This window comes from Mauremys reevesii, linkage group 9 (assembly GCF_016161935.1).
Source record: "Mauremys reevesii isolate NIE-2019 linkage group 9, ASM1616193v1, whole genome shotgun sequence".
NCBI classification, from domain to species: Eukaryota; Metazoa; Chordata; order Testudines; family Geoemydidae; genus Mauremys; species Mauremys reevesii.
Window position 1 is genome coordinate 65,428,938 of NC_052631.1, and position 13,023 is coordinate 65,441,960.

A 13,023-nucleotide genomic window follows, 5' to 3' on the forward strand; every position below is an offset into this window, starting at 1 on the left:
AAGCAAATCTAAGAGAAAAAAACTGCTCAGAACAGCTGGCAGTTTTTTAAAAGAAACTTTATTAAGGGCACAAGAACAAATGGTCCCAATGAGTAGGAAAGATAGGAAGTATGGTAAGAGAACACCCTGGCTTAACCAGGCATGTAGGAAACAAATTAGAAAGGTCAATGGACAAAATGAGATTGAATTAGCTTGGGACATAAAGGAAACAAGAAAAAAGAAAACATTTTACAAATAAATGAGAAGCAAGAAGAAAACCAAGGACAGGGGAGGCCCATTATTCAGTGAGGAGTGAAAGACAATGACAGAAAATGCAGCAATGTCTGAATGTTAAATGCCTTTTTGTTTCAATTTTCAACAGAAAAGTTAGCAGTGATTGGATAACTAATATAGTTTACATCCATTTAAATGGGGTAGGATCTGAGGCTAAACTAGGAAAAGAACAAGTTAAGAATTGTGTAGACAAGCTAGATGTCTTCAAGTCAGCAGGCCTAATGAAATGGGCTTAAGTTGCAGCAAGGGAGATTTAGGTTATGAAACACTTCCCAACTGTAAGGATAGTTAAGTGCTGGAACAAATTATCTAGGGAGGTTGTGGAATACCCATCACTGGAGATATTTAAGAACAGGTTAGACAAATAGCTGTCAGGAACAGGGGCCGCTCTAGCCATTTCGCCGCCCCAAGCATGGCGCTCTGCCGGTCGCCGGTCCCGCGGCTCCGGTGGACCTCCTGCAATCGTGCCTGCGGGAGGTCCACCGGAGCCGCGGGACCAGCGGACCCTCTGCAGGGACGCCTGCGGGAGGTCCACCGGAGCCGCCTGCTGCCCTCCCGCAGAGCGCCCCCCCGTAGCATGCCGCCCCAAGCACGCGCTTGGCGTGCTGAGGCCTGGAGCCGCCCCTGGTCAGGAATGGTCTAGTTATTACTTAATCCTGCCATGAGTGCAGGGGACTGGACTAGATGACCTATTGAGGTCCCTTCCAGTCCAATATTTCTAGGATTCAGTGATTCAATGATTTCAGTGGGAGTTAGATACCTAAAGACCTTTGAGGATCTGGGCCACAATCCCTATCTCTAATTGTCTGTAAAGCACCATGCACACATTGCTGTAGAAATATTTGATTTAGCTTTATTGAATCCTTTCTACAAGGACTTCAAATTCCTTGTCCCTCTCAGTCATTGATCATTTTGATAATCGGATCTTAGTTAAGGGTTAACTTCTGCCCTTGGATAGATCAGTAGAAACCAGATGGGTGTATTGGAGGGCAGAAGGAGATACTCAATAGACCCAGTTGGAGTGCCCATCCACAACTGCACTCCTTGGACTGCTGATGAAAACCAGAGCATTTCTAGGGGTTTTTGTCCTTTCTCCTGTCCGCTTTGCAGCTGAGAAGCCCATCAAGTTGCTTGGCTATGCCTGCCTTCCTGCTCTGCTCTTTACTTGTATGCTCTGTTACACCCACAATTGATGTGCTGGCAGCTTTTCTGAAGCATTGCTGTGTATTAAACTAAGCTAATTTGTAATTGTAGTGTGCCATCTTGGACCCATATTGGGCACCAAGGGATAACCCATCAGCTAGAAAAAAATTCATTGTTACCACCTTTTAGGCACATATCTGGTGGTCATCACTAGGGTGGGTGTAGATGCTGGAAATGATGCAGTGTTTCTGTACTACGATATGTTTAAATATTATCAGGTGTCCAATCCAAAGAAATCATAAACTCACAAAAAGGGCCATAACTTATAGAAAGTATTAGAGGGGTAGCCGTGTTAGTCTGGTTCTGTAAAAGCAGCAAAGAATCCTGTGGCACCTTATAGACTAACAGACGTTTTGCAGCATGAGCTTTCGTGGGTGAATACCCACTTCTTTGGATGCAAGTAGTGGAAATTTCCAGGGGTAGGTATATATAAGCAAGCAAGAAGCAAGCTAGAGATAACGAGGTTAGATCAATCGGAGGATGAGGCCCTGTTCTAGCAGTTGAGGTGTGAAAACCAAGGGAGGAGAAACTGGTTCTGTAATTGGCAAGCCATTCACAGTCTTTGTTTAATCCTGAGCTGATGGTGTCAAATTTGCAGATGAACTGGAGCTCAGCAGTTTCTCTTTGAAGTCTGGTTCTAAAGTTTTTTTGCTGCAAGATGGCCACCTTAAGATCTGCTATTGTGTGGCCAGGGAGGTTGAAGTGTTCTCCTACAGGTTTTTGTATATTGCCATTCCTAATGTCTGATTTGTGTCCATTTATCCTTTTCCTTAGAGACTGTCCAGTTTGGCCGATGTACATAGCAGAGGGGCATTGCTGGCATATGATGGCATATATTACATTGGTGGACGTGCAGGTGAATGAACCGGTGATGGTGTGGCTGATCTGGTTAGGTCCTGTGATGGTGTTGCTGGTGTAGATATGTGGGCAGAGTTGGCATCGAGGTTTGTTGCATGGATTGGTTCCTGAGCTAGAGTTACTATGGTGCGGTGTGCAGTTGCTGGTGAGAATATGCTTCAGGTTGGCAGGTTGTCTGTGGGTGAGGACTGGCCTGCCACCCAAGGCCTGTGAAAGTGAAGGATCATTGTCCAGGATGGGTTGTAGATCCCTGATGATGCGTTGGAGGGGTTTTAGCTGGGGACTGTATGTGATGGCCAGTGGAGTCCTGTTGGTTTCTTTATTGGGTTTGTCTTGCAGTAGGAGGCTTCTGGGTACACGTCTGGCTCTGTTGATCTGTTTCCTTATTTCCTCGTGTGGGTACTGTAGTCTTGAGAATGCTTGGTGGAGGTTTTCTAGATGTTGGTCTCTGTCTGCGGGGTTAGAGCAGATACGGTTGTACCTCAGTGCTTGGCTGTAGACAATGGATCTTGTGGTGTGTCCGGGATGAAAGCTGGAGGCATGAAGGTAGGCATAGCGGTCGGTAGGTTTTCGGTATAGGGTGGTGGTAATGTGACCATCACGTATTTGTACCGTGGTGTCTAGGAAGTGGACCTCCCATGTAGATTGGTCCAGGCTGAGGTTGATGGAGGGGTGGAAGCTGTTGAAATCGTGGTGGAATTTTTCCAGAGTCTCCTTCCCATGGGTCCAGATGATGAAGATGTCATCAATGTAGCGTAGGTAGAGAAGGGGCATGAGTGGACGGGAGCTGAGGAAGCGTTGTTCCAGGTCAGCCATAAAAATATTGGCATATTGTGGGGCCATGCGGGTGCCCATAGCGGTGCCACTGATCTGGAGATATATATTGTCATTAAATTTCAAATAGTTGTGTGTGAGGATAAAGGCACAGAGCTCAGCAACCAGTTGTGCTGTGGCATCATCAGGGATACTGTTCCTGACAGCTTGTATTCCATCAATGTGTGGGATGTTTGTGTAGAGAGCCTCTACATCCATGGTGGCTAGGATGGTGTTTTCTGAAAGGTCACCAATGCATTGTAGTTTCCTCAGGAAATCAGTGGTGTCACGGAGATAGCTGGGAGTGCTGGTAACATAGGGTCTGAGTAGAGAGTCTACATATCCAGACAGTCCTTCAGTGAGAGTTCCAATGCCCAAGATGATGGGGCGTCCAGGATTTCCGGGTTTGTGGATCTTGGGTAGTAGATAGAATAACCCTGGTCGGGGCTCTAAGGGTATGTTGATTTGTTCCGGTGTTAGTGTAGGGAGTGTCCTGAGTAGATGGTGCAGTTTCTTAGTGTATTCCTCAGTGGGATCTGAAGGAAGTAGCCTGTAAAATTTGGTATTGGAGAGTTGTCTGGCGGCCTCCTTTTGGTAGTCAGACCTGTTCATGATGACAACAGCACCTCCTTTATCAGCCTCTTTGATTATAATGTCAGGATGGTTTCTGAGGCTGTGGATGGCATTGCGTTCTGCACGACTTAGGTTATGAGGCAAGCAATGTTGTTTTTCCACAATTTCTGCCTGTGCACGTTGGCGGAAGCATTCAATGTATAGGTCCAGACTGTCATTTCGACCCTCAGGAGGAGTCCATGTGGAGGAGTTCTTCTTGTGCTGTTGGTGGGAGGGTAACTGTGTATCAGTGCGCTGTTCAGTGTTGTCCTGGAAGTATTCTTTGAGTCGGAGACGGTGAAAGTAGGCTTCCAGATTGCCGCAGAACTGTATCCTGTTGGTGGGGGTGGCAGGGCAGAAAGAGAGTCCCCAAGATAGGACAGACTGTTCTTCTGGGCTGTGTGTGTGGTTGGATAGATTGACGATATTGCTGGGTGGGTTAGGGGTACCACGGTTGTGGCCCCATGTGGCAGGCAGGAGTTTAGACAGCTTACAGTCCTTTTTCCTTTGTAGAGAGGTGAAGTGAGTAATGTAGATCTCCTGTCTTATTTTAGTGAAGTCCGTTTGTATGGAAGTTTGGTTATTGATGAGAGTCTCCAGGTTGGAGAGCTCTTTTTTGATGTTTTCCTGTTTGCTGTATAGGATGCTGATCAGGTGGTTCATCAGTTTCTTTGATAGAGTATGGCATAATCTCTCACTGTGGTCTGTGTAGTATGTAGATAGCAGTGGATTTTTTACCTTTAGTCCATTAGGTATGATATCATCTTCCTTTCCAAATGTAAACGGATGGACAACTTATAGAAACATTGTCTAATTTTGACCAAAAGTAGCAGTAATCTTCTAAACACAATTGATAATGCAAATATGTACTCAAAATAGTATGGTTTGGGGAAATATTTAGCCCCATGTGATCTATTTTGTGCATATTTTTAACAAATGTGATGCTGGCACTGACTATACCCCAAGTGCTGTCAGCTGCACCTATTTTTCTCTCATCTCTTTTGGTTGCTGTGCTCTAAGGTGTAGGAAATGGGCCTACTCATATTTAGCTGACAGATGTAGGGTGAGAATTCTCCGGTGAAAGAATGCTGAACAAGTTCAAAGCATTATGCCAAGAGAAAGCTCCTGAGGATGGGGGTGACCCATTGCTTTGGACAAGAATGATGGCACTGCTGATTTCAGCCACAAGGAGGAGACTGAAGACTAGGAATCAGTAGTAGCTTCCTTCCTTAGTGCCATGGTAAATCATCCCAAAGCAGTGGACTGGAACACTCACTTCTTTGCAGGAGCTATTTAGTTTGAGCAGGCCCTCCTCACTTCTGCAACAGTCTATATCTCAACCAGGGAAAGAAGAGTGGAATAAAGCCCCCCAAACTCTCTAAGAACATAAGAACGGCCATACTGGGTCAGACCAAAGGTCCTTCCAGCCCAGTATCCTGTCTACCGACAGTGGCTAATGCCAGGTGCCCCAGAGGGAATGAACCTAACAGGTAATGATCAAGTGATCTCTCTCCTGCCGTCCATTACCACCCTCTGACAAACAGAGGCTAGGGACATCATTCCTTACCCATTCTGGCTAATAGCCATTAATGGACTTAACATCCATGAATTTATCCAGTTCTCTTTTAAACCCTGTTACAGTCCTAGTCTTCACAACCTCCTCAGGCAAGGAGTTCCACAGGTTGACTGTGTGCTGTGTGAAGAAGAACTTCCTTTTATTTGTTTTAAACTTGCTGCCCCTTAATTTCATTTGGTGGCCCCTAGTTCTTATGGGAACAAGTAAATAACTTTTCCTTATTCACTTTCTCCACATCACTCATGATTTTATATACCTCTATCATATCCCCCCCTTAGTCTCCTCTTTTCCAAGCTGAAAAGTCCCAGCCTCTTTAATCTCTCCTCATAGGCGACCCGTTCCAAACCCCTAAGCATTTTAGTTGCCCTTCTTTGAACCTTTTCTAATGCCAGTATATCTTTTTTGAGATGAGGAAACCACATCTGTACGCAGTATTCAAGATGTGAGCGTACCATCGATTTATATAAGGGCAATAAGATATTCTCCATCTTATTCTCTATCCTCTTTTTAATGATTCCTAACATCCTGTTTGCTTTTTTGACTGCTGCTGCACACTGCATGGATGTCTTCAGAGAACTATCCCTGATGACGCCAAGATCTTTTTCCTGGTTAGTTGTAGCTAAATTAGCCCCCATCATATGTATGCATAGTTGGGGTTATTTTTCCCAATGTGCATTACTTTACATTTATCCACATTAAGTTTCATTTGCCATTTTGTTGCCCAATCACTTAGTTTTGTGAGATCTTTTTGAAGTTCTTCACAGTCTGCTTTGGTCTTAACTATCTTGAGCAGTTTAGTATCATCTGCAAACTTTGCCACCTCACTTTTTACCCCTTTCTCCAGATCATTTATGAATAAGTTGAATAGGATTGGTTCTAGGACTGACACCTCTAGTTACTTCTCTCCCTTCTGAAAATTTACCATTTATTCCTACCCTTTGTTCCCTGTCTTTTAACCAGTTCTCAATCCATGAAAGGATCTTCTCTCTTATCCCATGACAACTTAGTTTACATAAGAGCCTTTGATGAGGGACCTTGTCAAAGGCTTTCGGGAAATCTAAGTACACTATGTCCACTGGATCCCCCTTGTCCACATGTTTGTTGACCCCTTCAAAGAACCTAATAGATTAGTAAGACATGCTTTCCCTTTACAGAAACCCTGTTGACTTTTGCCCAACAATTTATGTTCTCCTATGTGTCTGACAATTTTATTCTTTACAATTGTTTCAACTAATTTGCCTGGTACTGACATTAGACTTACTGGTTTGTAATTGCCGGGATCACATCTAGAGTCCTTTTTAAATATTGGTGTTACATTAGCTAACGTCCAGTCTTTGGGTACAGAAGCCAATTTAAAGGAGTTGTGAGAGTTGTGTCTACCCCCCCTTCCTCAGTCAGTAGCCTAAGGATGAAACAAACACTTGCTAGATGCAACCCAGCCATCTTCCTTACCTCAGCCAGGGAAGAACTGAGCAGACAGAACGGAAGGAGATTTCCTGCTTGGCTCTCCCTTCTATCCAGGGCCGGCTTTAGGCCTATTCCACCAATTCCCCTGAATCGGACCCCATGCCTAAGAGGGCCCCACGCCCAGTGAGAATCCGTTCCCTGGCTAGAGGCGCCTTTTTAATTTTTACTCACCTGGCAGCGCTCTGGGTCTTCGGCGGCACTTCGGAGGTGGGTCCTTCGCTTGCTCTGGGTCTTCGGCGGCGGGTCCTTCAGTGCCGCCGAGGACCTGGAGCGAGTGAAGGACCCGCTGCCGAAGACTCGGAGCACTGTCCAGTGAGTACAAGCCCCACATGTTTTTTTACATGTTTTTTTTTTTTTAGTCATCCCTCCGGGGGGCCGGTCAAAACTGTTCGAATTGGGCCCCACACTTCCTAAAGCTGGCCCTGGCTGCAGGGAATACATCACATCTCTCTATGTGAGACAGAGGCATGTATAGCTATCATTCTCTAGAGATAGAAAGATAGTCATGTACCTTTATTTGCTATTTTTTTCACTGTCTCTGGGATAGTATTAAAATGGAAAAAAGTGAATGATGGTTATGAAGGAGATTAGAGAGATACAATGTCATAGTAAATAGTCAGTATGAAAGTTTTAGAGTTCACTTAAATAGCTGAAAGCTAAGAAATAAAAATGATGACACAAGATGACAAAGCGCCAGGTTTAATTTTTAAAGCAAATTTTACTTAACATTTTCTACTGCTGCCCAGGCAAATTTCCCTCTAGGCCGAGCCCTTCCCTTCTATGGGGACAATGCATACACGATGTCAGGTAACACACAGAGTGAAACAATATTAATGTCAGCGTTTGCCTTTTGGCCCCGCTTCCCGGCCGGAGCCCCACAACCCCGCGGTCCCACTCCCCAGGCCGGAGGGCGGCAAGTCCCACTGCCCCGCTACACCGGCCAGAGCTCCGCAACCCCGCTCTCCCGGCCGCAGCCCCGCGGCCCCGCTCCTCCCAGCCGGAGCCCCGCAACCCAGCAGGCCCGCTCTCCAGGCTGGAGCCTGGAGGCCCCGCTACCCCGGCTAGAGCCCCGCAACCCCGTGGTCCCACTCCCCCGGCTGCAGCGAGGAAAGTCCCGCGGCTTCGCTACCCCAACCGGAGCCCCGCAGCCCAGCTCTCCCGGCCAGAGCCCCGCAGCATCGCTTTCCCGGCCAGAGCTCCGCAATCTTGCGGTCCCACTCCCCCGGCCGAGCGCGGCAAGGGCCGTGGCCCCGCTAACGCGGCCAGAGCCCTGCAACTCCGCAGCCCAACTCTCCCGGCCAGAGCCCCGCGGCACCGCCATCCCGGCCAGAGCCCCGCAACCCCGCGGTCCCACTCCCCCGGCTGCAGCGAGGCAAGTCCCGTGGCTTCGCTACCCCGGCCGGAGCCCCGCAACCCTGCAGCCCCTTTCCCCTGGCCGGACCCCCAGGACCCCGCGGCCCCGCTACCCCGGCCAGAGCCCCGCAGCCCCACTCTCCCGACCGGAGCCCCGGGGCCCCGCCACCCCAGACAGAGCCCCGCAACCCCGCGGTCCCGCTCCCCCGGCTGCAGCGAGGCAAGTCCCGTGGCTTCGCTACCCCGGCCGGAGCCCCGCAACCCTGCAGCCCCTCTCCCCCGGCCGGACCCCCAGGACCCCGCGGCCCTGCCACCCAGGGCCGCCCAGAGGAGGGGACAAAGGGGGCAATTTGCCCCGGGCCCCGGGCTCCGCAGGGGCCCCCAAGAGAACAGCGGAGGCTCCCACCTCCGCCCCTCTCCTGGAGCCTCAGCGCATCAAGCGCCGAGTCTCCGGCTGAGCCCCTGAGTCCCGCCCCGCTCAGAGCCGCGTGGTGAGGGGGCGGGGCTGCGAGCTCCAACGGGGCCGGGGCCTGAGCCCCACCCCGCTCAGAGCGACGTAGGGAGGGGGCGGGGCTGCGAGCTCCGGGCTGCGGCCCCAGCCCCGCCCCCTCCCCCCGCGGCTCTGAGCGGGACGGAGCTCAAGCCCCGCCGGAGACGCGCTCGGGTAAGGGGGCGGGAAGCGGGACCCGCCGCCGAAGCGCAGCCCGGTCTTCGGCGGCGGGGGGCCCCTTCTGTTCCGGGACCCGCCGCCGAAGAGCCCCGAAGGCCCGCGGCCCGGACCCCCCCCCCCACCGAAATACCGCCGGAGACCGGGCTGCGCGTCGGCCGCGGGTCCCGCTTCGGCGGTAATTCGGCGGCGGGGGGCTCCCGCCGCGGGTCTTCGGGCCACTTCGGCGGCGGTCCCGGAACGGAAGGGCCCCCCGCCGCCTAAGACCCCGGGCCCCCGGAATCCTCTGGGTGGCCCTGCCGCCACCCCAGCCAGAGCCCTGCAACCCCGCGGTTCCGCTCCCCCGGCCGAGCGCAGCAAGTTCCGCGGCCCCGCTACTCCGGCCAGAACTCCGCAATACCGCAGCACCTGAATCTGAGCCAGGTGTCTCTGTACCGGTATCCCTCTGCCAGCCAGGGGCAGCAGCAGAGACTCCAAGGTGCAATGACTAGCTTGCCTTGCTATAGATTTTTAGAATCATTCCATACACACAGTTCCTCCTGTTTCTCAAGACAACCAGTAGCTTAAGTGATACTTGATTATGCTGTAAATGCTGATTGAGGTTTTGCCCCTCTGCCCAAGCTCTGGAAGGCATCTGCTAAGTATATAGACCCCAGAGACAGAGCCTTATGTTAATAAAAACTTCGTATATTAGCTATGCTATGGCCAGGGCCGGCTGCAGTGCCTGCGGGAAGTCCACCAGAGCCGCGGGACCGGCGACCGCCAGAGCGCCCCAGTGCAGCCCTGCTTGGGGCAGCGCAATTCCTAGAGCCGCCCCTGGTTATGGCCACTCAGCCAAATGCGAAGTCATAGAGACGCCATTGCAATCAGAGGAGCTCAGCCAGATTTTCAGCAGTGTAACTCAACCTGGAAATTGGCCCACTCCCCTTTATTTTTCTTGAAGAATTACCCAAGTTGCATAGGTGGTGTACTTTCCTCCATGATTTGGGGAGGAGGGGAACAGGGTTAATCTAGGGGCATCAGGGGCAGTAGAGGCTGGGCACAGAAAAGTATACAAGTTCCTACCATTAGTATGCCACACACTTTGCAGCTGTCAGTACAGCACACAGCTCACACCCAAGGCATGCAATTTGCACCACTGTTTCACTAGTTTGTTCAGTATACAGTTGGCCAGGAACTATTTCACCCCCGCCTCCTCACGTGGAACACTTCAATGAACACACAATGATTTTTTTTTCATTTTTAGTACAGACTCTTAATAAAAAACATCCCTCCAAACATTTGTTTTATTATTATTGTATTTTCAGCAACAAAAAACAAACCACCTGATTTTTTTTTCATTGACAAAAAAATGTTTTGTTGGCTGAAATTTCTAATTTGTCAAAAAAGCTACCTTCCATCAAAACAAAGAAATGCTTGGAGGAGAAAAAAATCCAACCAGGTCTAAGCTAGTGTGTTCATCCCACAGGCTAGGGGAATTCAATAAAGTAACTTAATTGCGCCTTCTGGCCATAGCTGTTCTGCTCAACCTTATTAACCCCTTCAGGGACGGTGTGGGGTGAACACCTCATTAAAGCTGCAGAACCCGTACTAAGAAACGCTGTATGGGACTCTCATGAGCGCCAGGGAGCGGCGTCTGTTGCTGACCAGCTAGTAGCACGGTGTCTCTTCCACCCGGATGGTTGTCAAGCGCAAAATATCCCTCCCAAGAGCTGCAGCACATCTTGATGGTGCTACACTGTCACCCGTCATCACTCCTTGGCATTCTTGCACTTCACTACTATGGTAGAGCTGGTGTTCCAGCTAAATCATCTGCCTGGGCTTACTGTATTGCTTCATAACGTGCTCGCACTCCCTACTCACAGCAGGCCTGTGTGTAAGGGGTGCTGGGCACTCACAGCTCTCATTGACCTCAACAGCCTTGGGCCGAGTGCGTGTAGACTACAGCATGCTGGGGACACATCGAACTGAAGCCGCCATTGCTGAAAATTGACATCTTTAAACAAAGGTGTTGCGGCTAAGGCCACATGGATTTATTATTGACCTAGAGTAACCATCTTCCCCCAGGCAGGAGGGCATTTTAGTGTCTGTGCCATTCAGTCCTGGCCTCCTTCACCTCCCTCCCCAGTCACATCCCAGCCATGCTCCCCAGGGAGCAGGTTCTTGTCGGTGAAGCAGCGATTTGAGTCTGGATTCTGGATGAACCCTCGGCTTCCACACACTACCCTGTGCACTGCTGCACCCGGCCCTGACCCTGCTGATAGGAAAAGCAATCCACTTCAGCAATGAGAGACTGTTTCTTGTTTATGTGGCTCGTTCCTGGGCGCTGGCCCATCTGCGCGCACACAGAGCTCTTTCAGCACAGAGAAAGGAGGGTGCCAGCCTGTAGGAGAGCAGAGGACAATGGGCTCAATTGATGCACTGTGGCGACCTATGGGTTTCTGCAAGCCAGGACTCGTAGTGTGGAGAGAAGCGTCAAAGGACAGGGCAGAACACGAGCTTAGGATGGAGGAAACACAAAGCACTTAGGGTGAAAGCTACCCCTGCACTTGCATCATTCAGCCCTGGGTTAAAGGCTTACGTGGTGGGGATGGCCTTATATAGGGCCTCTGTGCCAGGTTGAATATCATCCTTCAAAGTGGGCCAAGAACCACTGAGGTGAAATATTCTTAATATCTTACTATCTAAGGGTACATCTATCCTGCAATCACGGGGCGTGGGCTAGCACCAGGAGTCAGTGCCCAGAGTTCTGGGTGGGTTTGCACAGCCTGTGCTGAAGCAGTTATGCTGGACTGGGACCCAAGTTAGCTAGATAAAAGCTGAAGCTGATGGAGCACTCACAGCCTTCTAGGCCTACCTGAAGCCTCCCACTGTCATCAGGTGGATCTGCATCAGGTCCTGAGTTCATTTGGCCACCTGCTCTGGATGAATACTCCAAAACAATCTCTCCAGCCATTCCTCTGAGGACATAAGAGACTTCACTCCCCTCTGTGGTCTCCTTCTTCAAAAGTTCTAGTGTATGTGTTTCCTGGCAGGCGCATGCCCAGAAATGAACGATTGCATGAACAGTGAACAATTGCATGAACCAGACTTTTGACTTGGTAATTTTGAGTAGCTGTTCTGGAAACCTGATTCTAAGGGTACCACTCACCCAGCCAGGGCAGAAATTCATTATGTGACCTAGTGTCCAGCCTATACTGCCTGCAAAGTTCAAATCCTTGCAGCAGTGAGCCAGTGAGCTAGCCCCAGTGTGAGCGTCAGAGATGGTTAAGGCCAGAAGTGACCACAATAATAATTTAGGCTGCCCCCCGGCCCCTGCCTGCCACAGGCCATCGCTCGTCACCCAGCAATTCCCCTTCAGCAGAGAGAATTATGTGTATGCTCTTTACTGAACCCTGGACACTTGAGATAGGTCTGCACAAAATGTCTGTCAAATAGTTTCAGTCGTGTCCATGGAAATCACGCTCTGTTCCTGGGTGGCTTGTGAGCAGGAAAATAAAGGACTAACTCCGATTACTAGACTGTTTACTGCAAGTTGGTTGTTCACCTCTATTTCTAATATGTTTTGGTGTGAGCCACCATGGCTGGTCCAGCTGTCTGAGAACTCAGTTTAGTTGGGACCGTGCTGATAAATGTAAATATGGTTCCTTCAGCTTACAGCCATAGCTAGGTCCTAAGGCCAGGGATACCAGAATGGGGAAGAGGGCCAAGGGGCCACGACTGGCCCATTTTGGAATGTGGACAGACCTGGCCTGCCCATTTTTCACCACGGGCAGCCAGCCCTGCCCCTCCGCTTCCCCCTGAGGCTCACCCCCAAGCTGGAAGTTGGAGCCTGGCCCTGGTCAGAGTGGCCCAGGAGCCTGGGCAGCTGTGGGGAGCCATGGACCCTCCACCTGCCCAGGATGGGGAGGGGCCCGAGAGCAGCCTCCAGCCTGTGTCCCCACCCCGGGCCTCCCCGCCCATGGCAGATGGAGGGTACGTGGCTCCCCACAGCTGCCCAGGCAGCTCTTACCATGGCCCAGCTGTGGCTCTTTGGCTCCTGAGGCCCCACGCCCCGCCCCTGGCCAGGCTGGAAGCTGGAGCCTGGTTGGGGTAAGAGCCATGCAGGCAGCTGTGGGGAGCCGCAAACCTTCCACATGCCCTGGGTGGGGAACCTGGGAGGGTGGGGGCACAGGCTGGGGGCTGCTCTCAGCCCCACCCA